At 39.7% G+C, this 26240-nt stretch overlaps 1 long non-coding RNA gene across 1 annotated transcript in view; it reads left to right on the forward strand.

The window, feature by feature from the left end:
* Nucleotides 1-406: 406 nt before the first annotated feature.
* Nucleotides 407-26240, forward strand: part of LOC140512738 (uncharacterized) — an 88001-nt gene continuing 62167 nt past the window's right edge. The window contains exon 1 of the long non-coding RNA XR_011969894.1: nucleotides 407-566. This is a non-coding gene — a long non-coding RNA (uncharacterized lncRNA). The remainder of the gene's footprint in view (nucleotides 567-26240) is intronic.

Consider the following 26240-nt stretch of genomic DNA (forward strand, 5'->3'; position numbering starts at 1 on the left):
AATAGACTGACGAAGATTAAATGACTTGGCCAAGGTCGTACAGCCAGTAAGGGTCTGAGGCTGGATTGGAACTCAAATCTTCTTGACTCCAGGTCAAGGGCTCTAGACATGGCAACACTTAGCTGTCAATATCCCACCTTCCTTTGATGCCACACAATAAAAAAGTCAATGTTTGTGGATATATAGGAGCAGAGATGTAGAGTAATAAAAGACCTTAGAGATAAGGAAACTGAGGCACAGACTTACTCATGGCTGTGATCCTAATAGCACTTTAAAGTCTGCAAAGCCTGAAGCAGCTGAAACAGAAGTGGAATTTGAACCCAGATCCAATATACCACATTGCCTCCATTAAGAGTAGTCAGACACTATAGAGTAGTTCTCTTGTAATAAGAGTGTATATATCTTTAAGTAAGTGAGCAAGGGGGGTGAAATGTGCAAAAAGGGAAACAGCTGCTTCGCTGTTGAAAAGATGTGCCAAGCTCACATAGTTAAATTTAATAGCTGGGTGTTTTAGACCCCGAGGAACAATGTAATTTATGTCATTACTGCCACAAAGGATGACTCTGGTGAGTGCTTCGTTCTGGTGCCTGAAACCTTAACTCTAGTTGAGGAAGCCAGTATAAACATGAACGTTGTAGGGGCTGGGGGAAGGAGGTGTAAGGAGGCTGGGGGGGTGGGGCAGGGAGCTTCTTGTATGTTGTCTTCCAGAAAAGGGGGGAAAATAGACCACTAATACCTGCAAACTTTTATTCCACCAGGATGTCTATTTTTCCCAAAACGTAGGGGAGAATGTATTTATTTCTAGCTATTGGGGCTATAGGAAATGGAGTGGTCAGATGGGGATACTGACATTTGTCATTTTAAAAAATCATCTACTGACCCAGAGCAACCCAGATGCAAACATAGGAGTTCATGGAACTTCCATAGATTTGAAGAGTTTTATTTGTCCAACTATCACTTAGCCTGGTTCCTGGCACAGTAATTGCTTAATAAATATTCTACCCTATCCCTCCCTCCCCCTCTCTCTCCTTCTTCCTTCCTCTCTCCCTCTCTTTCTATTTTTTCTCTTTATTTCATTTTTTCATTTTCTCTTTTTTCTCTCCCTTTCCCTCTCTTTCTCTTTCTCTCTCACTTATCCTCTTCTCTCTTCTCTGTCTGTCTACTGTCTCTCTCTCTCTCTTTCTCTCTCTCTCTCCCTCCCTCCCTCCCTCCCTCCCTCCCTCCCTCTCTCTCTCTCTCTCTCTCTCTCTCTCTCTCTCTCTCTCTCTCTCTCTCTCTCTCTCTCTCTCTCTCTCTCTCTCTCCTTCCCTCCCTCCCTCTCTTTCTCCCTCTCTTCCTGCCTCCCTCCCTCTCTCTCTCCCTGCTATCTAGTATCATTTGCCTCTTTGGGACTTGAACCTCATTGTAAACTCCACAAAAGCTGACTTTTCTAAGTCCTCATTTATTGTGGAAGACAGAGAAAATAATTAAATCAGTATTACGCACCTACAGTGCTCTAGGTACTGTGGTGATGCTGGGGACACAACTAACGCAAAGAAAGACAGTCCCTGAGTCCTTTAACCTGGCAGTACTTTGAGGAAGAGATTGGGAGGCACTAACACAGGGCCCAACTTAAGGATATCTGATGATCTCATCTTGGTTAAGGAACAGCCAACCGTGAAGTCTGATGTCTGCTCACAGCCCTGGCCCACTCCAAAGCTATTTGTGGAAATTAGGGCCATGGGCAGAAACCAGACAGGTGGGGACAGCGGAAAAGATGGAATAAGTGACTCACACCAGGAAAGCTGACAGATTTTGAGAAAAAAAAAAGAGTTTGGCTAATTGAGGTGTGTACTTTTTGTAATCTATTAGGACACCCACTGGCTCAGGTTCTTGATACTATTAATATTGTAAAATTGTACAGTATTTGGTGAATGCAGAGAAATCTTCCATTTCTTTTCTTTGGATTCAGGTATCTGAATGGCTCTGGATAGCCTTCAAATAAAGGATAATTTGTGTGTTGTCATCAGTTTGGTTGTCATTTTCACTCTTGGTGATATCATCAGCACTCAGGGGATGAACTATGTACACGATTCTTAGTTGTAGTCTCTCTCCTGAGCTCCAGACCTGTATCATCAACAGGCATTGTGGCACAACGGAGGTCAAGGTTCAAATTCTAACTCTGTCACTTACTATGGGGCTTTGGGCAAGACTGTGAACTTCTCTGGGTCTCAGTTTCCCCACCCTGTAAAATGAAATGGTTGGATTCAGTAATTTCTAATGTCTTTTCTGATGTTTAATCTATAGACTTATTGAACATTTCAGACTCGATGTCCCATAGGCATCTCAAAGTCAGAATGACATCCATAAAAACTCATCTTCCCTTCCCCCCAAACCTGCCTCATTCTCTGTTTCTGTTGAGGACACCCCCATCCTTCTTGTCACCCAGGTTAGAAGTCTCAGAGTCATTCTCTACTTTTTCCTCTCCATCACTTCAATCTAATTTTGACAACTCCATGATGTCTCTTGTATTCCCATGACTGACATGACCACTTTCCTAGGTCATGCCTTCATCACCTCTTGCCTGGATTATACCAGTAGCCCCCTAACTGTTCTTGTCTCTTGTCTCGTGCCTGTGCAATCCATTGTCCACACCCAAAAGCCAAGGGGATGCTCCAAGTCTCCCCATGTCATTCATTCCCCTCCTCAAAAAGAAACAGAAAACTCTCATATCTCCTTCTAGTGACACAGGAAAACTCCTTTTTTGGCCTTTAAAGCTTTTCAAAACTTGGTTCCAAGTTTTCTATTCAGGATTATTATAAAAACACTCCAGTACAACCAAATTGGCCATGTAATTCTTCACATTATTTCTCATTTCCATGCCTTTGCATTGGTTTCCCCATTTCTAACATATAATCTCTACTCACTTCTGGCTCTTTAAAATCCCTGTATTTTATTTAGTCATAAATTTTTTTATTTAGTCATATCTGACTCTTTTGTGACTCCATTTGGTGTTTTCTTTGTAGAGATACTGGAGCAGTTTGCCATTTCCTTCTCCAGCTCATTTTACAGGTGAGGAAAATGAGGCATACAAGTGACATTGTCCCGGGTCACCCAGCTAGTAAACATCTGAAGTCAAATTTGAACTCTTCCTATATCCAGGCCTGACACCCTATATCCACTGACCCCCTATACGCCCAGATGAGGTCTTTTAAACTGCTCAAACACTGCCTCCTAAATTGAGGCCTTTCTCAGTCCTCCAAGCTGCTAATAACTCTTCCTCCCAATCTGTATTCATCTTATACGTATTTTTGTATTTACATACATATGTGTATATACATATAATATATATACACACACAAGCTGTCTCCTTTGAAAGAATATAAGCTTCCTTTAAAACAATTTAGTTTGTTACATTATAAGTTCCAAACTGTCGCCCTCCCTCCCCACCCTGCACTAGAGAAGGCCACCATTTGACACAGTTTTTAAAATATACGTAAAGCAATACTACGCACACTTTTATCGGTCTCCTCTGGAGGTGGATAGCATCTTCCCTCATTGGTCCTTTGTAGTTGATTTCAGTATTTCTAATGCCCAGAATAACTTGGTTTTTCACAATTATTCTTTGAATAATATTACCATATACTGTTATTGCAAACAACCTTTTCTTGGTTTTACTCATTTTGCTTTTCATTATTTCATTCGAGTCTTTCCATATTTTTCTAAAATCAATCAGCTCATCATTTCTTACAGCACAGTAGATTCCAAGAATATAAACTTCTGGGAAACAGGGATTGTTTCTCTTTTGTTTCTGTATCCAAAGTGCCTGACACAATTCCCGGCTCATACTGACGCTTATGGATTGCATTAATAATTACAGTGCAGAATATGGTGATACAAGCTGGGGTCTCAGTTGTTTTTGGGGTCTCTGCCGTAGCATCTTCTTGAAAGTGAGTGACCACTTATAAGGATCCATCCTTTTGACTCCTTAGATTGAGTGTGTGGTAGAACCACATTATATTAGAATCTGTTCTGTGACCAACAGAAAGATGGTGAAATTCTCATGTACTTAGTCCACACTTTGGTGGGGAAATGGGATCCTTACTCTTGTCAGTGTTAACCTTTTTGCTTCTGAGCATGTAGACTATGAGAAAGACTAAGGCTGCCAGATTTGGATTTCAGGGGAGATAGATTCCTGGTCCTCAAAGTAACTTCAGGATAGGTTGTGGTTGAGCAGTCAGAATGAAGTGAGTCACCTGAAAACAATGGAATTGGAGTGAGGCAGGGATCATTTGGAAAAGTGGCTCCTGGCTCATCTTTCTAGCAGGTGAGGGATGGGGAAGGTATCTTTTTTCATCCCCCTAACAAACATGAAAGTTTTAGACAAAAAAAAAAGAAAACAATGATTCAGATTAATTGGAAGAATTGTGTGAAAATATTACCTGATGGGGGGAAAGTTAAGCAAATCAGCAAACAAATTAATTACCAATAGTTATTATTGAATTACTAAATACAGAAGGAAGAACTTGGGGACATCTCTCAATAGAGAATGTTTTTTCCTCATCTGGTACAAGGGTAGGCACTACTAAGGGGCAACTAGGTGGTTCAGTGGGTAGAGCACCAGTGTAGGAGTCAGGAGGACCTGAGTTCAAATCTCACCTCAGACACTTGGCACTCACTAGCTGTGTGACCTTGGGCAAGTCACTTAACCCCAATTGCCTCATCCTCAGTCATCTCTAGTCATCCTGATGAATATCTGGTCACTGGATTCAGATGGCTCTGGAGGAGAAATGAGGCTGGTGACCTTCACAGCCTTCCCTCCCTCAAAACAAAGTCAAGTGCAAGTCATGTCGTCATTTCTCTGATGGCATGGTCTTCTTCAGCAATGAAGGATGAACACACACAGGCACTACTAGGCTGAGGCAACGTGAGTAGTGACTTTTGTCCATTTCTGTCTTTTTGCTTCTGCTTCTCAAGGTTTGGTATAGATTCATTGTTCTGAGATGGGGGGGGTTGGGGGGGGATCCTATGGCCTCCAGGTCACATGTGGCTTTCTAGGTCCTTGGGTGTGGCCTTTTTACTGAGTCCAAGCTTTACAGTACAAATTGTTTTATTAAGGGGATTTGTTCTGTGAAGTTTGGATTCGGGCAAAGGGCTGCACTTGAGGACTCAGAGGGCCACATGTGGCCTTAAGACCATAGGTTCCCCCCCAACTTCTGGGCATATGTGTGTCCTCCAAAGGGCAACGATGCTCCTGTTGCTTGCCTATGAAACTATTAGATGCCTGTTTGTGGTCCAATGGGGAGAAAGACATACCTCCAGCTCCACCTTCACCCTCTGAAGTGTCCTTACTCTTCAAGGCCAGTAGAAAGAAAAGGCCTAAGAGGAGAGGACTGATCTTTTGCTATCTACATAGAGTTCTGGTTCAGTCGTCATTTGGTGGTATAGTAGATACCTGGAGTCAGGAAGATTCATCTTCAGTTCAAATCTGGCCTCGGACACTTACTAGCTGTGTGACTCCAGGCAAGTCACTTAACCCTGTTTGCCTCAGTTACCTCATCTGTAAAATGAACTGGAGAAGGAAATGGCAAACCACTCCATTATCTCTGCCAAGAAAACTTCAAATGGAGTCACAAAGATTCGGGTATGACTAAAAGGTGATTGAACAAAAATGCTTATGGTCTTACCTCTTCCAAGAGGTTAATAGGATGTGTTAATAGGACCACTAACCATATAAATTACTCTTGGGTTTTAAGGGCATGAAACTGTAATTCAAGCACAGTGACCTTAAGAGAATTAAAAGCACCCCAGACAGGGTCACAAAGAGTATGGCACAACTGAACAACAAGTCATTTGGAGTCTTCATAATCAACAAGAAATAGATGGTATTTGTGCCTGCTTTGTAGTTACCAGGACTACCAAACATCCTCCCCCATCTAATCCCTCTATATAGATTCATCCTCTTGTACCTCATTTGGATTAAATAATTACTCTTTTTTAGCTGTTCCTAAGTGGTTTTACTTTTTAAATTCATATCCTACTCACGTTTTTCCCAAACTTACTTATGAGCTACCCAATTATTAATAAGAATTTTAGACATACATTATTTATTTATATATGTAAACAGTCTATCCTTATGAATCTTTTATAATCAGTCTTTGTTATGTACCTTATATTTCTCTTGGTTCTTGTATGTCAAATCTTCTATTAAGTTCAGGATTTTTTTTTTAACAAATTCTTAAAAGTCTGAGAGTTTATCAAATATCAATTTTTTTCCATTCGGGATAACACTTAATCTTGCAGAGTATGATGTTTTCGTCCAGAGCCCCAGTTCTTTTGCTCTTCTATATATTATGTTCCAAGACCTGCATTCCTTTAATGTCTCTGCTGCTAGGTGTTGTGTGAGTCTAATTGTGGCACCACCATATTTAAATTGTTTTAATCTTGATACTTTTAATATTTTATCCTTGAGCTAGGGGTTTTTGAATTTGACTATGATATTGCTATGAATTTTCCTCACAGGATCTCTTTTAAGTGGTGATTGATGAATTTTTTTGTATTTCTACTCCTTCCCACCCCCACCCCCCCTTGTTCTAATGCTTCAGGACAATTTCCTTTAATTATTTCTTATATTATTGTACCAAGATTCTTTTTTTAAATCATAACTTTCAGTTAGTCTGATTATTTTTATATTTTCTCTTCTTAATCTATTCTCCAAATTGTTGTTTTTCTTATAGGATGTTTCACTTTCTGTACTATTTTTTCATTATTCCTATTTTGTTTGATTATTTCTTGATCTTTTATAATTTTGTTGGTTTCACCTTGCCCAATTCTACTTTTCAAGGTGTCATTTTCTTCCTTGAGTTTCTGAATCTCCTTTTCTAATTTGGTTGACTTTTCTTTCATAACCTTCTTGTTTGTCTTGTATTATTCTTTTTTTGTTTGTTTTTAAACTCTTTTTAAAGATCTTCTATGCATTCTTTTTGGGCAGGTGACTATTTGACATTACTCTCTGGGGATTTCTTTACTTCAAGATCCTCCTCTGAAGATGAACCCTGGTTATATCCATTCCCATGATAGCTTTCTATGGTTGGATTCTTTCTCCTGTACCTGTGCAATTTTTGTGGTAATACCTTAATTTTTATAATCACCTCTAGCTCTGGGTATGCCCCAGATCTTCAGTTTTCCCCTTTATCCTGCAACCAAAGTCAAACCTCCAACCTCTTGTTAGCATCTGCAGCCAAGGGCTTTCTGCACTCCCCAGCTTGTGCTGGATCTTTCTCGCCCCTCCAGCTCTTCCCAGCACAGCTGGGTCTGGGGTATTCCTTATCAACAGAGGTTCCCTCAATTTTCCCGGGCTCAAATGACCAACTCCCCCCCACTATCTAGGGGTAAAAGTTCCTGTGGCTGGGGCCAAGGCAGCCTCTCAAACCAACTAACCACAGGGCTTGCCACTTGTTGTTAAAATGGAACCTAGCCTGAAAATATTTATTCTTCACAGGGACCCAAACTTGTCCTGGGATTTTTCTTCCTATCTTCCTGAATTGTCCCAGGAAGACCCTGGTTCTTATTCATCTCTACTCACACTTTGTTTGCCCTAAGGTGTTATTTTAACTTTTGTGGGGGGAAATCTTGAGAGCTTGGAATTTGCTGACCTACTCTGCCATCTTCCCAGAATCCTCTCCCTTACTCTTAAAATATTTACTTTTGATTAGGTTGAGTTGCATAACAACCTAGGTGCCCCCATCCTGAGATTTTGCTTGGCTCAAACTGCATCTAAGGCCTTTATGTCCTTGCTCCCTTCCATTAGGATTCACAGCATGAGGACAAAACAGCCAAAATGCAGTGACTTTCCTTGCCTAGACTGCCAAAGGCAAAAGGGGTCTCATGATCAGGCCTTGCTGCCTCATGTTTTCTCCTCCCTCTCTCCTCTTAAAACTATAAAAACTTTTTCATGGGTCTCTTTGTTTGGGAAATCCACTAGATATTCACCTAGGGTGGCAGGTCTACTATCCTGTCATCTCAATTAAAGGCTCAACTCCTGGCTTTGATTTATTTTAGGACTTGACAACAGCTTAGCTCCATTTTTTTTGTCCTCATTAAGGTTATTAGCTGAGATATGGAGGTCATGGGGTCATAGATTTAAAATTTGGATGCACTCTTGTGGCCAGCTAGTCCAACCCCTTCATTTTACAGTTGAGGAAACTGAAGTCCAGAGACGTTAACTAACTTGCCCCAACGTCACAAGGGGAAAAAATGGTTGAGTCAGGATTAGAAGCCATGTTCTCTAAAGTCAAATCTAGCCTTCTTTTACAGACCCTGAAGTAAATATGATCTTTTGTAACCTAAAGAGGAGAAACCTTGTATGAAAGGTCAAATCCACAAGACAGTGGACCAAAAGATAAAGGCTTTAACCCTTTTCCCCTTCATTTCTTCTTCCATTATCAGAAAGTATTACTGTTGAAAATAAAAGATATTATGCATGCAATCTGAATAACTAAAGCAAAAAATATATATGTGTCCTTTGTGAGATGTTGCCACGGGAGAGGAAAATCAAATCCCCCTGATTATCCCCTACTCTCTCTTGCTTTGCTATAGTCTATGGCAACATGGTAAATTCGGTCCTTGCTGTGGTCACCTCCCACAGGTAACCTTGATCCTATCCTTTCCATCTTAAACAGATTGCTTCTTTAATCATTCTCCCTCTCTTTCAAATAATTGACATCTTACTATCAATTTGTTCCTTCCCTATCATCTTAGTACATGCCCAAGTATCCCCTATTCTTACAAAAAACCCTCTTCACTAAACCCTACCAGCTCTTCAAGCTGTACTTTCTCTCTCTTTCCTTTCTCAGCTAAACTCCTTGAAAAAGTTTTCTATACTCATTGCCTCCATTTCCTCTCCCTCTCCCTCTGTCACCCTTCCCCATATCTAAACATATATGTCTATATGTACTTAGTCCCAAACTTCCAGGGGTTTCAGTCCTAGATCACCAATTACCTATTGGACATTTCAAACCGGATATCCTGGAGACACACTTAAGTCTAAAAATAAACTCATTATCTTTCCTCTCCATATCCTCTCCTCTTTCAGACTTCCCTATTTTTTGTCAAAGGTACCACCATCCTTCCTAATTTCCCAGTTCTGTAACTTTCATATCATGTAGGGCTCCTCTTTCTCTCATACATCAGAATTAATTGCCAAATCTTACTGTTTTTCCCTTTACAATATTTCTTACATCTGACCTCTTCTCTCCATTCAAAACCTATCACCTTATGTTAGACCTTCATCACTTTTCAGCTAGATTATTGCAAAAGCCTCCCTAATTGGTATTCCTGGCTCCTCTTTCTTACCACTCCAGTCCAAAATTGCCAAGGTAATTTTCCTTAAGAGCTGATCTGACCATATGATTCCCCCATCAACCAACTCTAGTGGCTTTGTATTGCCTCTAGAATAAAATATAAACTCCTCTGCTTAGCTTTTAAAGCCTTTCATAACTTGATTTCATCCTACCTTTCTACCCTCATCAGTCATTACATGTGATCCAGCCAACCTGCCTTCTCTCTTCTCCTTACTTGTGACATTATGTCTTGGCTTTGCCTTGGCAATCATCATTGCCCAAGCTGTAATGTACTCTTCTGTATCTGCATATCTCTTCCTGTAGCTCAGACACCATCTTCTGTATGAAGCTTCTCCTAATCCCCCCAAAGCATGTGCTTTTCCTTATAAAGTACCTTGTTTTTATATATTTTTTATGTATAAACTTTATATTTATGCTCCATATAACCTTATTTGACTATTTTCTTCCCCACTGGAACATAAATTCATTCCCAGCAGAGATCACTTGATTCTTAATAGTAATGGTATCTAACATAAAGCTTAGCATATAATGTGGCTGCTGCGCAGTCGTTTCAGTCATGTCCAACTCTGTGTGACACTATGTGAGGTTTCCTTGGCAATGATATGGAAGTGGTTTGTCATTTCCTTCTCTAGCTCATTTTACAGATGAGGAAACTGAGGCAAGCAGGGTTAGGTCACTTTCCCAAAGTGTCACACAACTAGTGAATGCCTGAGATCAGACATTTGAACTTAGGAAGATAAGTCACATAGTAGGTAATCAGTAAATATCTGTTGATTGGTTCTTGGGCCATTTTTTAAATTTTTAAAATTTTAAATTTCTTAAAAAAGTGGCAGACATACATCATTTAAGACTATCTGTCATTGATTATGATAGCTGTTGTCATCCATCAATATTTTAGAAAGTTGAGAATTGATAGGCATGAAGGAGCAGGTTTTCCTTATTCAAAGTAGGCTTTGAAAGACATAAGAATTCTGATCCAACATAATTTGTGAGAACTGCTGATGAAGACTATTACCCCCCACCTGACAGAGATATACAGAGTGCAACACATATTTTTGGACTTGTTCAATGCAGGAATTTGTTTTGCTTGATTATGAATATTTATCATAAAGCTTTTTTTCCTTTACAACTCAGAGGCTGGGGGAGGAAAGGAGAGAAGATAAGCACTTGTTATTTGAAAAAAAGGCAATTAAGATAAAAATTACATTAAAAACACGTATACAACTCAATTGGAACACATTGAACAGTTCGCTCAGAAAACCCTCCCACCGAGGTTGCTACTCATCTTTGATGATACCATGTAGGGCCTCTTACAAACTAATCTTTCTATTGTATGACAGCGTTAACATTTCGTATCTCCTTTGATTCAGAGGGTCCACCATTTGGATCATACCCCTAAGGAGGTTTCTGACAGGCATGTATACAAAAATAATGGTGACGTTATTTGTCATCAAAATCTCCAAACAAAATATGTTCCTAAGGATTGGGGACCAGGTCAACAAAATGTGGTATATTAATGGAATGCGGTATTAGCAAGTTATAAAAAAGGATGAATATGAAGAATTCAGAGAGACTTAAAGAATCCTGAGTGTCATCGTACAGAATAAATAAAGCAGAGCGAAAAGAATGACATTTACAGTGATGAAAGAAATGTAAATAATGAATACAGTAAAAAGCTACAGGACTCGGGTCAAATGCAAGAGATAATCCCAGAGATAAGCTACCAAGCTATCCTTTCTTTTAACAATCTATCACCTACAAAGTTGGGGAATGGTACTGAGGATCAACACGTTATTGTGGAAAAGATAGTGGATTCGCAGAATGTGAGGATCTAGATTTCAGTCCTAGGTCTGAGGTTTACTGCTTGTCAGTCAGTCACTAAAACTGTATTTAGCACCTACAGTGTGCCAGGCATCATGCTGAGTGCTAGAGATATTAAAAGATGCAAAAGACAGTCCCATACTTGGGGAACTCACTACTTTGGTCAAATCACTTCACCCCAATTTTATTATTATAAGAGAGAGGGATCCCTTGGATTCCTTCTAGCTCTAAATCTATGATCTTATAATATGAACTATAAGCCACAGTCATGCTATTAGGAGGTTTTATTTAATGGTATTGGAGAGAGGTTTGAGTATTTGTTGGGGATTTTCTGTTATATCCAAACAAAATGTATTGACACATCAATGCATGTATGTTTATATATAATGTACATGTTTTATATATACATGCATAACACATATATGCACATCTATATGCATTAATGCAGAGAAAGAGGGAGGAAGGGAGAGGGGAAGAGAGAGAGAGAGGAAGCAGGAAGGAGAGAAGAAAGAAAAAGAGAGGAGGGAGAGAAAAAAGAGAGAGGGAAGGAGGAAGAGAGACTACTTTCTACCACCCACAAAAAAGAGATTAAGCCTTCTTCGCACCATTATCCTTTCAAAATCACCTCCAAGAAAAGTTAGCAATTGTTGCTTGTAATGTCCAGAACGGCATTTTCGAATAAGATGATTCATAGCTAACTAGTCCCCTATTGTTAAGAAGAAAGTGCATTAAAAGCTTTGTCATATGACTCAAGTTATTACCAAAAAAATCCCAGTTCACTATGCATGCATCCTCCCAGGTGGTCTTCATTTTATTGCTTCCTCTCATCTTCTTCCTCACATCCTTAAGTGACTGAAAGGGTACTGTTTTTCCCATTTAAGTCACCATTGTTTGAGAAAGCCCCCGGGACATAGATCTCATTAAAAAAAGAAAACGGGAAATAGTAACAAATCCAGCAGTGATATTCTGGGCAGAAAGGGTAGCCTGGGAAAGAGGAGGAAAAGGATATTTATTTATTCAGGTTGCTTAACTGAAGGTTTGTGTTGGGAGAGATTGCAAACATCTGTGCTGCCTTTGAGTCAGAGATCTTTGTGTCCTTTGTGACATAAAGGACATTCTGGAGATTTTTGCCAGTCTTGTAGCTCAAAACTCCCACTAAGACACTTGGGAAAATGTCTGCGTGGAAGCTCATGGCACACTGAGAATGGCCCCATACTTACATGTGCACCATTTATAATATATTTTAAGTTTTGTTAAAAGAAGGAGAAAAAAGAGACCCATGAATGAACAACCCCTGGTTCCCAAAATGTTTGTAAATTCCCAGAGATATTTTTGATCCTTGACATAAGGGATTTTCTGCTGGAACTGAATGACTCTGCCCTCCATCATGAGGCCTGTTTTTGCCTTTTATTTGTTCTGGTTGAAGTGGGGGAATGATCACATGAGAGTTTGGCAGGACACCAGAGAAGGGAAAATTGAGGCTGGAGATGGATGAGAAAGTAGGTCAGCTGAGAAACTAGGATAGAATGGGGCATGAGAATATTGGCCTATAGACCACCAAGAGGAGAAAGTACCATGTCCCTCCATGTTGACTGAGATAGAGGGGAAGACGGGGTAGGGTGAATCATGGGAGGTTTAAGGAGGGATGAAAAGATTTGGAAGAGCCTCAGTAGATGGTGGGATAATGAGTTGCTAAGGGACGTATAATAGGATTACCCAGTGATAATGAGTGCCCAACTGAGTTTATGTAACATAAATCTGTAGTGGACCAAGTTGTAATGGTTGCATAATCTTTTCATGGACCACCATGGGGAGAAAGTACCACCTTCCCTCCCTGTCGGCTCCCTGGGAAAAGCCGGAATAGCCCAAATTATGTTCATGGCTGTGGTTCTCCATTTTTAGAGTGTGGTCACGAGTACCATCAGTTTCACAGAAAAAGCAAGAGAGTTTTCATGTGTTTTGTACCATATTGATACAAGATAAGAACACATAATATTACATTTTAGATTTTATGATACTTTTTGGTTCATAGCACTTTTTGTGTAATATCCCAATAGTATAAGTATTATTATTGTAATTCTACAGATGAGAAAAATGAAGCCAAGAGAAATTAAATGATTTGGCCAGGGTTATATTGGCCAGCTGTTGAGGCTTAAAATTAAGCCCAGTTATTTTCTGACTCCAAGAATAGTGATCTTTCCACCACATCATATTGCCTCTGCACCTTTAAAATTCTCCTTTTCCCCCAGGCATATCACTCCCCTTTACACATCCTCACCCCCTTGCCCTTTTGACTAGTCATTAGTCCCACCCCTTGCCATGCACATCTTCCAGTAAAGACACAATTTATTTTGGCTAGTCATTCAGATGGGAAAAAAGAGGGAGGAAATGGGAAAAGATTCCAATATCCACTATATTTGTTTCTCTGTCTTAATAATTTTATTGTTTAGTTGCTTTCAGTTGTGTCCAATTACTTGTGACCCAATGTGGGGTTTTCCTGGCAAAGATACTGGAGTGGTTTGTGTTTTCCTTTTCCAGCTCATTTTACAGATGAGGAAACTGAGGCAAACAGGGTTAAGTTACTCTCTCAGGGACACACAGGTAGTAAATGTTTGAGACCAGATTTGATCCATGAAGATGAGTCTTTGTGACTTCAGGTCTGGAGCCTATCCACTGTGCCCCACAGTGGTCACAGCTGAGTCATACTCCTTAGATAATATTAAGCATATATGCATGTAGTACTATATTGTTTGCTAGCCAAAGCAAATTAGACAATGGTTCAGAAAGAAATGCATTCATTCTCTCTCCCCTTTCCATACTTTTCTGGTTTGCTTCCATGGGAGTCCATATTTGTAAGTAATTATTGAATGTATTTGCTAAAATCTTTCATTGTGATCTGAATATATGGCAGATGGAGGGCATGTTCTAGAAGTCAGTCAGTCAGTAAACACTTGTCAAGCACCTACTGTGCTAAGCATTGGAGATTAAAAAAAAGGCAAGAGCCATTTCCTGCTCTCAAGGAGGTCTCAGTTTAAAGGGGGAGACAACATGCAAACAACTATGTGCAAATGAGCTATATATAGGATAAATTGGAGATAATTAATAGAGGGAATGGCCTACAATTAATGGGGATTAGGAAAGGCATCCTATATATGGTATGATTCTAGCTGGGACTGGTAGGAAGCCAAAGAAGTCAGGAGGGAAAGATTTCCATGCACGGGGTGCCGAGAGTGAAAATGCCCAGAGTTGGGAAACTCAGGATGTTGTTCAAGGTGCAGCAAGGATGCTGGGGTGACTGGATCACAGGAGTATTTTAGGGCAGGGGTGAGTGAAGGAAAGACTGAGGAGATAGGGAGGGAAGTAATGAAGGGTCTTAGTATCATTCCTGAATCCTCATTCTTTCATCCCACACACAGTCTATCAGTTGCCCAATCTTCTTTTCTTCTATCTCTACAGCATTCCTTGAATATGAACCTTTCTTTGCATTCATGCAGCCACCAGCTTAGCTGAGGCCCTCATCATGTTGCACGTGTAGTATTGCAATTGTCCTCCCGTTTGATCTCCCTGACTCAAGTTTCTCTTCTTTCTAATCCATTTTCCACGTGACTGCCAAAGTTACAAATTATAAGTCTGACCCAAATCATGTAATGTTCCTTCTCAGTAAACTCCAGGAGTTCCCTATTCTTTTTTGGATCAAATATAAAGTCCTCAGATATTTAAAGTTCTTCATTTCTCGACCCTTCTTACCTCTCTAGTCTTCTTAGATATCACTCCCCTGCGTATATTCTAAGGTTCAACTATATCAGATTAATTACTGTTCCTCACACATAGCACTCTATCACTCATCTTTGTGCCTTGGTTTGGCTATCCACCATGTCTGGAATGCACTCAATCCTCACCTCCGCCTCTTGGAATCCATGGCTTCCTTCAAGGACTAACTTAAGGGCCATTTTCTCCATATAGCCTCTTCTACTTTTCTACCCTACTACTAACTACCACCGTGTGTGTGTTTGTGTGTGTGTATGTATGTGTGTGTGTGTACACACACATATGTATCACACACTCACTATATACATATATATATACGCATATATGTCACACACATATATGAGAATATGTGTGTAGAGAGACACTTAAAACGCTGAAGAGACAGTTTCTGGGCAATCATTTGATTAATAATGCTAGCATTTTATTAATAAAAGAGGTCAGTGGCACTTTCAAATGCCAAAAAGACCGTTATGGTGGTGGGCATACAACTTGTGTGCCCTTAGAAAAGTGGGCGCTCCTGAGAGTGGCAATCAACTCTAATTGGTTAACAATCAATGAGAAAACAAATATGATGATGAGATTTGTGTTCATTCTAATGAGAGTCTTGGGGGTACTTGAACTGGATCACCCAAATCCTGGTCAAAGAGACTTCCCATTTCCCGGTCACCTGTCTGACAAAAGGGACAATCCATATTTTCCCAGACCTGTCTAAGTAGACACAATGAGCAAACATCCACCCTTTAGCCTAAACTTAGAATTTCTTTTACTATCTTTTATTAGATCTTTGTCTACGTAAGTTTTAGCTCAAGATTTCCCACACTAGTTAATTCTGAATGAGGAAGGAAAAAAGGTAAAAAACAAAAACAAAAACAAACTTGGTCCTAACTCATATAGGAAAGAAATTATAATTTCTCATATATATACATATGTATACACTTATATACATACACTTACGCACATATATACATATATACACACAAATACACGTATATGGCCATTTCTTGTAGTATTCCTATTCTACCATCTGGTTTAAGTCCAAGCAACCATCTGGAAACTTGAAGGGAGCCAGTTTCCAGCCTTGATGACTTCAGGGTTGATAATATGTCATGATGAAGAATTATCTAATTGTCTGTGGAACCAGAAGAACTGATGATTCCAGAGTGACTGAGACAGAGCTGAATATGCACACAAAAGGGGAGACATATCCAAGCTCTCCTTCTCTCTCTCTCTCCTATACTTTGAGGAAGCAGGATCACTCTGAGATTTTCCTTTGGGGTGGGTTGGGGAGGGACTGAGTCTTTTTCTTTTGCCAAGGTACTTCCAGCCATTACCTGACCTTGAGCTATCGTCTCTGTGGCTTTGTTAATACCATCTCCAGGACCGATGTTCTCAACCCTCGGTCCCTATTTCCATTCATCAAAACTCTGCTTATTTTCAGTCCTATTGAAATGCCACCTCTGATCCCTGAACTTGCAAGTGATCTCCTGCCCCAACCCTGATCCTATTCTCTGTTTTCCTCTGGCATCTAGCTCATTCTGCTCCTATTGCACTAATTTCATTTTACCTTGGATTTATTTATATTTTTATCACCATCACTGTACTATGAGTCCTTTGACAGCCAGGCTTGGGTCATAATAACTAGCATTTATATCATACTTTAAGATTTACAAAGTGCTTTATAAATATTATCTCATTTGATTCTTGGGGCAACCCTTTGAGATAGGTACATTATTATTCCCATTTTATAGATGAGAATATTGAAGCTGAGGGAAGCTAAATTACTTGACCAGGGTCACACAGCTAATAAGTATCTTGTCAGGATTTGAATTCAGTTCCAAATTCAGTACTTTATCCATTAGATGGCAGAGTGGATAGAAGGCTGCTGGGCCTGGAGTCAGCAAGACCTGAGTTCAAATTTGGCCTCAGATCCCTATTGGCTGTGTGACCCTCAGAAGATCACTTAAGTTTTTTTGCCTCAGTTTCCTCATATGTAAAATGAGCTGGAGAAGGAAATGGCAGACCAATCCAGTATCTCTGCCAAAAACAATAACAAAAAAACAAACTCAAATGGGGTCTATTCAGTCTATTATTCTGTGAAAGAGAGACCAAGGTATGTGAAGAATGCCTTTCTTCCCTGAGTTAAAAAGGTTAGGGATACCCATGACTTTCCAAGTCTCTCTTAATAATCTATTATGGATTTAACATCTACACATTTATCTCAGTCTTTCTTAAAATTTTACCTTCCGATGTAACCATATGTTTACAACCTGCTGTGAAAAGTGAATTTCCTTGTCTTCTGATTAACCATTTTCAGGTTTCTAGGGGAGGATGGTATCTCCTCATTTTGTGTTCTGAGTTTTGTGCATGACTTCATTTAGACATTCCATCATCCAAACTACAGGAATGTCTCCTTTTCACCTTTATTTTTTCTAGCAAGTTCTGAGAGTTAGGAATGAATGGAGGGGAGAGAGCTTCAGATGGCTTAATGTCAGAAGTAGAAAGGAAACCATTGGAGTTGTAACAAAAAGAAAAGGATCATGATAGGATCATGGATTTAGAGCTGAAAGAGATCTTAAAAGCTAATGACAGCAATCCCCTCATTTTGCAACCAAGAATACTCAGTCACTAGGTGGCTCAGTGGATAGAGTGCCAGACCTGAAGTCAGGAGGACTTCTCTGCTTGAGCTCAAATCTGGCCTCAGATACTTCCTAGCTATATGACTCTGGGCAAGTCACTTAACCCTGTTTGCCTCAGTTTCCTCTTCTGTAAAATGGGGTTGGAGAAGGAAATGGCAAACCACTTCAGTATCTTTGCCAAGACAACCTCAAATGGGATCGTGAAGATTCAGATAGGAGAAACAGTCTCAGAGAGGTTAAGGAATAAGATTTCCTTCCCAGGATAAACTGATCGCTTTTAATCTTATCACTGCGCTACTAACTAATCCTTGGATATTCCTCAGCTTCTTCTCTCCCCTTATGGTAGGTTGAGGTGCTAAACTCCATTTAAAGCTTTCCTTTATACAAGGCAGAACTTGGACTTGGCAGCTTATTCTACTCTGCATCCATAAATCTTGGTTTCAACTCCATGAACCAAGATGATCCCTTGCCAGATACCTCCCTAATGTCTCTCCCCTCTCCTTTCTAGCTTTCTTTTGTGTGTTGTCTTCCCTCATTGGATAGTCAACTACTTGGGGCAGAGACAGTCTTTCTTTTTCTTACATATATCTTCAGCCCTTAACACAGTGCCTGGCACATAGTAGGTGTTTAATAAATGTTTATTGTATTGCATTAGATAGATAAATAGATAGATAGACAGACAGATAGACCAAGATGGATAATAAGTGAAACACTGTAATATAAGAATTCAGAATTGTGAGAAGGTGCCCATTATGAGCAATTTGGTCTTTCATAATTTAGGATTATAGAATTAAATTCAGTTAAATCTTTTTTGAAAGGCACTATGTTTGATATTTGGAATACTTAACATTTGTAATTGGACTGAACCAATACTCCCTGGCTTCAAAGATATAATTTAATAAGGAGGACATGACATATACACATGTAACAATGATACTAAATGGACTTTACCAAGGGTGAAATGTAGATCCACGAAGAGTGCTCTAAAAACATTTAGGGTGGTAGAAGTCACTTTCAGCTATAGGAATCAAGGAAAGCTTTATGGAAAAGTTGGTACTTAATCTAGGCCTTGAAGAAAGAGAAAAATCTTAAGTGGATCTAGATAGAGAACTTTCCAGAGAAGGCAGAACCTGCTTGCAGGAATGCCTGGAAACATGTGAACGGGGTAAGACTGGCAAATGGAGAGAATATGGAGAGATGCAGAACAGATGAATTTTGGGATCTTACCGATGTGGGAATTGGTTTTGCTTGGTTATGCATATTTGTTGCAAAGGTTTTCCTTTTCTCTTTTTTTTTTTCAATTGAGGGGATGGAGGAGAAAAGGAGTTGAGAGAAGGGGTAGGGAAGGGGGGACAGAAAAGAAAAAAAGGAAGGAAGAGGAGAAAAAGAAAGGTCACAGAAGCATTTTTTTAATGCATAGAAAAGAATGGAAGGCTAAAAAGAATCATGGACAAATAGGGCAGCTTAGAAAGTCACATGCAGAATTTATTATATGCTTTAAAAGAAAACTAAAAGATTCCCAGTTTAATGTACAATCCTCTTTTTCTGTTCTAATCTGTATGTGTAATTGCTCATTTTAGTTGGTGTTTATTAATTTCACAATAAAAAATATAATTAAATAGTATATGGAGCAGAGTCTTGTGACATAAGGCTACAAAGGGAGGTTGAAGCCAGGTTGCGGAAGGCTTTAGATGGAAGACTAAGGATTTGTATTTGATTCTACAACAATAGGAAATTGCCTGAAGATTTTTGTTCTGGGCAGATCTGTACATTGGGAAGATCCTTTTGGCAACAGTGTGAAGGAAAGATGGGAATGAAGAATGGGAATGAAGACAGAGGGCCCAGGCAGAAGGCTATTACAATTGTTCAGGAGAGAATCACATATCACAGAATATAGAAAGAAGGATAGGAAGAAGCTTGCTTTATCCATTCTAGCCCACACCTGAGCTGGAATTCCCTGTATGATACTCCCAACAAGTGCTTATCCAGCCTCTAGATGAAGACTCCCAGTGATGGAGAATTCCCTGCCTCCCAGGACAGCTCACTTTTCTTTGGGATAGCTTTCACAATCAGGAAAGTTCTCCTTGCAATCAAGCCTAGAACTATTTCCTTGAAACTTCTGTTCATCTCTGTGCTCCTGTTCCTTCTCTGTAAAACCAAGCATTATAAGTTGACTTTCCTTAAAGATAATATCAGGGGATATAACTAAGTGACAGGGGTGGGAAAGATGCAAGAGATATTGTGGAAGTACAAACAAGTAGGATTTGGTGATTAATAAGATGAAAGAGGGAGGGGTGGCAGAGAAGGAAAGGTCAGAAATGACACCTCCTAGGTTCTGAGCCTGAATGACTTGGGAGAGTAATAGTTCAATTAACATAAACAGGGTATTTGGGAGGAGGAATAGGGTTTGGGGGGTTGACGATAAGGAAGAAACTCAAAGGTCATTTATGTTATACACAAGGAAACCCACTGTCCTACTCAATACAACATGCTTTGTGTGGCATTCACCACCTAGCTCTCTCCCACCTTTCCGTTCTTATGCCTTAAAATCTCACAAATAAGATACTCACCTCTTGGCTCTAGGCATCTCCATGTCTGGAGCTTTCTCCCTCCTCTGCTCCAACTACTTACCTCCCTGGCTTCCTTTAAGTCCCAACTGAAAGCCCACTTTCAACAGAAAGTCTTTCCCAAACCCTCTTAATTCTAGAGCCTTCTCTCTGACAATTATTTCCTATGCATCCTGTATATAGTTTGCTATGTATGTTTTTGTTTGTACGTTGTCTCCTCTATTAGATTGTAAGCTCCCTGAAGTCGTTTGCATCTTTTTTTTTGTATTCCCAACACTTAGCGTAAGTTCTTGGCTTATAGTAGGTACTTTGATTGATTGATTGATTGAAGTTTAAATCACTTCCCAAAAGCCATGTGGCAAATTAGTCACGGAGACCAGATTAGGATTCAGTTTTGCATTTGCCCTAAGCTGCAGACCAGGCAAGGAAAGGGGAGACCCTACTTTGTTATATGCAGAATTTTGTCAGAGGCACGAATCCAACAGGAGGTTAGCTTTGGAGCCTTTGTCCCTATGGATTTCATTTCCAAAACAATACGATGGTCTTTTAGATTGTAAGGATTTTTCATCAAGAAAAGATGTGGCACGATTTATGAATTCTAGCCATACACATTACAGAGACTATGACTCAAATTAGACATGGCCAAAAGGGGAAAAAAAAATCTACCTGGAAGAAATGCATTTATAGCTTCTTTCAGTCAGCTGACTGGCAGTATTGAGACCCAAGTTTCTATTTGTGCCTCATACAACCTACAAGGGAAACAACAGAGGCAAACTGTGTTCCTGTCAGTGAAGGAGGAGTGAGGGATGAAGCCCTGGCATGTATTTCATCTTTTGCCTCAGAGCCAGCTTCCAACCAGGTTGTCAGTGGTGCTGCAATCTCTCTGATGTGGATACCTATATGGTGTGCACTGGACTGAGACCCTGGAAGAGCCATGAGGCAGTCATGGCACTGGATCCCTGTTAGCAGGCAGGCCTGAGAGGGAGCACTGATCTCCAAGCAAAGCCTGACTCTTATTCTCTACCTCCCAAGCCAAGCATCCCTAGAAGCTTGCCAGCCCTGAACACCAGGAGTCCCTGCTTCTGTAGGGATCTTAGATCATCTCCCAGGATTAGTCACACTCATTGCTCCCAGCTGTTTTCAGGTATTTGTTTTGTATAATTTGTTATTCATAGACTCTGACTCCCAGAGGTAGCTGCTGGTGCTGAAATCAATATGTTGCTCTTGTTTAGTCATTTCAGTCGTGTCCAACTCTTCGTGACCCCATTTGGGGGTTTTCTTGCAAAGATACTGGAACGATTTGCTATTTCCTTCTCCAGTTCATTTTACAAATAGTAAACTGAGGCAAACAGGGTTAAGTGACTTGCCCAGTCACATAGCTAGTAAGTGTCTGAGTCCAAATTTGAACTCAGGTCCTTCCAGCTCCTGCCCAGGGCTCTGTCCATTGTGCCAACTAGCTGTTCTAGAACTGGGAAGACCTGGGTTCACATTCTGCCTCCAATACTTTTTATTTGTTTTCCTTTCCCTTTGCCTATGAATAGACCCCACTCCCTAATCCAAAACAGAAATAAAACAATATTTAAAAAAACTCCAAACCTAAGCATCTCTTCTCTTTCATTGCCAAACTAGAAAAACCCATCTGCTTTCAATGTCTCTACCTCTTCACCTCCCAACCGCTGCTCAACCCTTTGCAATATGACTGAATTCCAATGAAACTGCTTTCTCTAAAGTTTTCTTAATTGTCAAATCTAATGAGTTTTTCTCAGTTCTCATCGTCATCATATTCTCTAAAGCATTTAACTCCGATAACCACCATTTCCTTCAGATTACTCTCTCTTCTCTATTTTGTTTTTGTTTTTACAGTGTTCTCTCTCAGTTCTACTCCTAATTCTAATGCTGGTTAGTCATCCAAATCATATCCCCAAATGGGGGTGTACACTGACACCATCCTTGGTCCCCTTCTCTCCATATGCTCTCTCTGTTATGATATTGGCTTTCATAGGTTTAATAATCTCTTTCCAAAACTCTAGGCATACACCTCCAACTGCCTACTGGACATTTAGAAAAGGATGTCCCATAGGCATCTCAAACTCAACATGCCCAAGAAAGAAACACACCTCCCTTCTGAACTTCCCTCTCTCTCCATAAGGCACAACCATTGCCAACTCAGCATTACCCTCAGTTCCCCTGTCTTTCTCACACATCATATATTCAAGCAATTTCCAAATCTTTTTTTTTTTTTTTACTTCTACCTGTATAACATCTCTGGACTCAGTCTCCTATTTACTCACATGCCAACTACCTCGGTTCAGGTCCCTATCATGTCATGACTGTATTGTTGCAATATTCTCTTAACTGGTCTCTTTGTATCATCTTGATTCTCTCTGATCCAGCCTTCATGTGGTGGCGAAAGTTCATTTGTTAAAATGCCTGTCTGACCATATAAATTCCCTAAATCAACTTTGAGGGTTCTCTATTGTCTTAAGATCGGATTTAAACTTCTTATTTTGGCATTTAAAACCTTTTGTACGTTATTCCCTTTCCTATAATCTATGATCTAATCAGACTGGCTTTCCTACTCCTCCTCACCTACCACTCCACCATCCTTTTTTATGCCTTTTCAGTGGCCATCCCCCATTCCTGAAATGCACTCTGTGCCATAGAATCTTTTTTTCCCTTCAAAACTGAAGCTTATTCACTTTCTACACGAAATCTTTCCCCCGCTATTTCCTTCACCCTCTCCAAATTACCTTGAGTTAATTTTGTATGTATTCTATATATTCTTATATGTGGACATGCTGTGTCTCCTAGTCAATGTAAATTTATTGCTTTTGTTTTTATATTTCTAGTGCCTAACACAATGGTGCACATATAGTAGTTGTGTAAGAAACCCTTATTGATGGACCATGGGAAAACACTTTTCTTTTAGGAACCTCAAGCAACAATCTAAGGCCGTTATGAACTTACATAAGGGTTGGAATCTGCCTCACTTGGAAGGAGTTCTGACTCATTCTTGCTATTTAGACTGTATTTTTAGGGTCTAGACCATAGGTTCCCAAAGCAGGTGATACCACTCCCTGGGGGGATGCTGAAATGATTGAAGGGGTTGGTAGTAAGCTCAGGTATAATTGAGGGGGGTTGAATAAAAATAAGGCAGTAGTGGAAACATAAGAAAAGAAAAATTTGAAAAACTATTCATACATGTTTCATCTATTGTGTAACACAGTTAAAGTCTTAGTGATTACATTATTTTCCAAATAAGCACACAAGATGCAAATTATAACCTATCAAGGGTCAAGTCCATCAATTGGTCTAAACACACAAGTGTTGACAGGTGAGTGTATTGCTCATTGAGGGAAATCCAGCATGCATTGGCAGGAATATGTGCATGTAATGACTTGTTTACAGTAGGATACTATGCAATAGGCAATATTGCATCATCAAAATCTCAGTGCAGGGAAAAAACCCCACAAATTTATAATAAATTATTACATTTAAAAGGGGACAGTAGGTCAAATAAGTTTGGGAACCCCTGGTCTACACATTATTTTGTTGCATTGTGGGGCTCCAACCAGCCAATTGTGGATCCCAACCTTGTTAGTCAAGATTTGGAAGTTGCTACCAAAATCTCCCTTCTTGAAGCTCATGGGTATTATTTAGAAGATGTCAGCTTCTAGGATTCTACTGTGAAAATTTACCCAACCATGGAAATTTATGGACTGCCCTTTGGTGATATGATGCAGGTGCCCCTCAGATACAAACAGATAATGTTTACATATTTCAATGATTCCAGTGTGTTTCAGAGTTGCAACATTCTTTTACAATATGATTTTGCTCCCAGTTGTGCCTCAGGGCTTATGTTTATTTCTTTATTTCTTAATTAAAATCAATCAAGATTATTTTGGGGCCTTTCATTTGGAGAATTTCATGATACCACTAGAGATAATTGGAGATACCCTGGGGTACTTCAAAATTGGAATTTGAAATTAGTGGCATAGACAAACACCATCTGACCCTGTGGTGAGAGACTATAGGTTTTCTCTCCCCCGCTACTAATTTCTGAGACTGGCACTGATAACAGAAATCTTTTAGTCTAATAATTAATTGAGGTTGGGTATTCTGCTGGTACAATGTGGCATGGGAGCTCTGTCTTATGAGGACTTCTCTATGTCAGTCAAATCAGAGATGCAGTGAGCTGCAACCTCCTGCTGTCTGTATTTATACACTCCTTGACAGATCAGCATAATATACCACAAACTTCTGCACCAATGCTCCAGTACTGAATAATCACTCGCTGGAGATGCATCTTAACCAAGCAAAGAGAGAAAACTTCACTTGTCTCAAAAATGGCTCCCCCCGCTGCTAGAATGAACAGAAAACCACATGACAAAATTCCTTGACAAGAAGAAAACTGGCCAGTGTGCTATGTCTGATACTGGCAGCATTAATCTGATCATTATTTCTTGATCAATAACCCCCCAAATTTTTTCATTAATTTATTTGTTTTCATTTTTCAACAATCTCTTCCATAAGTTTTAAATTTTTTCTCTCTCTCTCCTTCCCCCCTTCCTCCCCAAGATGGCATGCAATCTTATATGTAACCCCAGAATTTTTAAGCTAAAATACTTTACTTTTCTCAGTAGAGAGGTAGACAGCTCTGGATGTGGAAAGCACTATTTCATTGGATCTAGTTGTCAGTCAAGAAATATTTATTAAGTACCTACTCTGAGCCAGGTACTGTGCTAAGAATTGGGGATACTGAGAAAAGTTTTAAAAAAAGCCCAAGCTAAGGTGCCAATTTCCTTAGCCTTAAGTGTTTTTCTTTGTTTCAAGGAAGCATGCAATTGGGGCACAGAAGGGGGAGGAAGATTTAAGAAATAACAATGGTAGAAAAACAAAAAAGCAACATCAAACCTTTTTTTTTCAAGTAGAGTTGAAAGGGTCCTTTTTCTAACTGGCAACGTCTATCCATTAACCCTAGATATTCAATTCACATTCATCCTGCAACATATCCCAGATTCTTTTGGCCTTACTGCTATATCTGAATTTCATTCTTTCTTATTAGAGGGGGCAGGCAAGGTTTCTTGAATAAATTGTTTGAATTCTTCCTACTTGAAAAAATAGAGAACACATATGACTTGCTCAGCATTACAATAATAAAAGGTGCTATATCTCCATTCAGATTTATTTTAAATTTGTTTTTTGATTTTTTACACCAGTGTTATTTTCCAGTTACCACTACTACAGTACACCATTAGATCCTTTCTTTTTAACAAATATAATAGTCCCTTTGGATAGGACCTCCTTCCCTACTCCTGCCCCCCACAACCCCAAATGTGAGGTAAGGTTTGAAACATTGCTGGTGAATGGGAACAGATTTAGTGAAGACTTCTCAGGAATATGGAGTCTTCTGAAGAGACCTTAGGCCCAGGTTTCCATTCCTCCAGAGTCAGGTGATTTCCATATAAGGCTATGTATTGCATCAATTGATTGGATATGACTAATTAACTCCTCAATACCTAATTTGCATATGTGCAGGCAATCTGCAGTCCTCTCACAGGTCCACCTAATTTGCATAAGTTCTCAATGCCCAATTTACATGAGTCATCAATGTTTCATTTGCATATATTTTTAATGCTTAATTTACATATAATGATGTATATTTTCGTGCTTTGTAACGTCCAGGAGTGGGAAATTCGAACCAGGTTTCAAAAAGGATTGGCTAGATTTTGCACCTAGAATGTAAGACCATGCTTCTCAGCCAATGAGAATAATGGTCAGCTATGGAAGGGAGATTTCCAAGTCAGGGTCTATATAAATTGCCATTCTGCTTCTGTAAGGCGCCTCCCAACTCCAGCTTTACTGGTGAAGGGACCACCTGCTTCTGGCGAAAACCGAATAAAGGAGATTTTCTGTTTTTACTTTGAGACACCTCTGAGCAGTCAATTTGAGTAAGGAGGGGTTCATACTTCCCCACACACACACTGGGAATCTTGGGATTTTGTGATTCAGAGACACAGTGTCTGTTTCCAGTCCTGAGACGAGATTATTAACTGGTTTGAGCCTAGGTGGGGAAGGAGGGAGGGGCACAGTTCTGCCAGCCCAGG

The sequence above is a fragment of the Notamacropus eugenii genome, chromosome 6 (genome assembly GCF_028372415.1).
Source record: "Notamacropus eugenii isolate mMacEug1 chromosome 6, mMacEug1.pri_v2, whole genome shotgun sequence".
Taxonomy (NCBI): domain Eukaryota; kingdom Metazoa; phylum Chordata; class Mammalia; order Diprotodontia; family Macropodidae; genus Notamacropus; species Notamacropus eugenii.